Source organism: Corylus avellana, chromosome ca1 (assembly GCF_901000735.1).
Source record: "Corylus avellana chromosome ca1, CavTom2PMs-1.0".
Lineage (NCBI taxonomy): Eukaryota > Viridiplantae > Streptophyta > Magnoliopsida > Fagales > Betulaceae > Corylus > Corylus avellana.
Genome location: NC_081541.1, coordinates 16,379,350 through 16,382,126, shown reverse-complemented (window position 1 = coordinate 16,382,126; position 2,777 = coordinate 16,379,350).

Genomic DNA, 2,777 nt, shown 5'->3' with positions numbered 1-2,777 from the left:
TTCAATTTTTTTGTTTTATTTTTTCCTTTTCCGAAATATTTTTTAAATTGTTTTAAATTGGTTACGTGTTAATATCTAACACATCACTAATTAGTGACGTGTAAAACTTCACACGTCACTAATTAATGACGTGTGAACTTTGACATGTCACTAATTAGTGACATGTGAACTTTGACACATCACTAATTAGTGAAGTGACGTTTGAACTTTGACACGTCACTAATTAGTGAGGTGACGTGTTAACAAATAACATGTCACCAATTGGTGACGTTTAAAAAAAAAAAAAAAAAAACCCTACACTGTAGACACGTCACTAAATCCCTTGTTTTTTTGTAGTGAATCCTTCTCGACCCAAAGGCCAAGATAAAAACCATCACAAAACACGATAAAAAAAATTAGCAAACAACTATAGCAGTTGGGGCGAGGGAGGCGAAGCGCACTGGCGGCGCGTGGTGAACGAGATGGAGTCGTTTTGTGCCTATGAGGAACTGAGGAGTAGGGGAGCATGGTGGGCCGGTGCGTGGCTAAGTGAAACTAGTTAAAGAGACCAAATCTAGATGGAAAAACTAGATTTAAAGCCCAGCTGATTCCGGGGAGGCGAAGAGTGGCGCAACACGGTGGAAGGCGGATGGAGGCAGGACAACATAAGTAAAGCGATGGCTGAACCAACTAGGCTGTTCGGAGAAACCAAAAAAATATATTGAAAATAAAAAAGAAAAAGAAAAACAAGAAGGGGAGGAGGAGGAAAGAAGAGGGAAGTAGGGAGAGGGGAAAGGACCCGTTATATATAATATATATTATATTAAACATCAAAATGACATCGTTTTGGGTTAGGTATATATTATCTTTACATTGTTTTAGGTTTTTCTTCACAATTCACTCATTTTCTTGGAAAAAAGGAAAAATTAATGTGAAATTAATATATTTTCAAAACATTAGGGGTTAAACAAAAATTAACACAATTCCAAAATACTAAAAACCGGCCCAAATTATTTTTAAAATTGTTTAAAATAAGCCATAATAGAGGCCGAAAGAAAGCCCACAAGAGTAAAATAAGGTCATTTCCTAAAATGCAAATAGTGGATAATAATCTCAATAACTGTGAGGATGTAGTTAGTAAAAATAAAATTGAGATGCAGATAACTCTTTTAATTATCCGCATTTTGTGGATGGAGCTACGTATATTGTAAGTAACCGCATCGACATGTACACCCCTACTAACAGCTGTGTCATGGTTGAAGAGTATGAGACATACCACCCAAGACGACTCTTCCTTTTATAGAAACTGAATTTCAAATAAGGTGTTGTGCATACACTTGTGAGGTTTATGTCCCACATTGAGAAAGTATAAAGAATAAGAGTAGTTAATATACTTCAGTGGACGCAAGTCCATTAGCTTAATCTTTTGGACTAGAAGTGGTGTCCTAATATGTATATTAATTTATTCTTGTTTGACTCCTTGATGTTTCTCTCTCCCCAACAATTGGTTTCAGAGCCCATGATTAGCTTTCGCTACTGTTGATACGAGTGTCTTGGTTTGACGCGTTTAGTTTGACCCCGGTAAAAAGAGTAGTTTTCTCTTGGAGTACGCGAGACACTCTTGTTTGTGGGGAAGGTTGGCCAATGTGGAAAAGACTCAACATTGAAAAAGTATAAGGAATAAGAGTAAAAAGAGTAGTTTTCTCTTGGAGTACGCGAGACACTCTTGTTTGTGGGGAAGGTTGGCCAATGTGGAAAAGACTCAACATTGAAAAAGTATAAGGAATAAGAGTAGTTAATATACCTAAGTGGACCCAAGCCCATTAGCTGGGCTAGAAGTGGTGTCCTAATATGTATATTAATTTACTCTTGTTTGACTCACTTTGGTGTTTCTCTCCCTAACATAAGGAATGTGAACGAATAATAAAGAAAAAGACAAATTAAAGCAACTTACAGCCATGAATAAGTCCCAATGCTTTTCTTTTTTTTGGGTAATTATCATTTCCCCCCACGAACTACCACTCGATTACTATATACCCCGATCAACTACCAACTTTACATTACGAACCCATTAAACTTTCCTTTCGTTACCAAAACCCCCCTTCCGTTAGTCAAGGTCATTAAATTGGACGGTCAACCCATCACATGCGTGTCACGTGCCTTGAATGCGTATGCATTTTTTTTTTTGGGGTAATTATTCATTCCCCCCATAAACTACCACTCAATTACCATATACCCCCACAACTACCAACTTTACGCACATGTGATGAGTTAACCGTTCGACTTAACGACCTTGACTGATGAAATGGGGGTTTTGGTAACGAAATGGTAGTTTGATGGGTAAGTTGGTAGTTGATGGGGGTATATGGTAACAGAGTGATAGTTCATGGGAGGACAAGATAATTACCCATTTTTAAAAATAAAAAAAAAATTAAAAGTTTACATACTCCCCTCAAAGTATCACTCAACTGAAAATGTTCCTTCAAAACTTTCAATTGCGACAATATCCTCTCAAGGCCAGAAAAATATCAAAATGGCCCTAATTTTCTTTTCAAAAATACTTCAATAAATTTGAAAAACAAAAACCAAAAAGAAAATTAATTCATTTTCATTAGTTTTTTGGGTAATTACCTTTTTCCCTCATGAACTACCACGCTCTGTCAATATACCCCCATCAACTGCCAAACTTACCGTCCGACCACATCAGACTACCATTTACTTCCCATCAACCCACTTCGATCAATCATCCTCGTTAAGTCAGATGAAATATTCTCTTTTAGACGTTAAATCTCATTAAA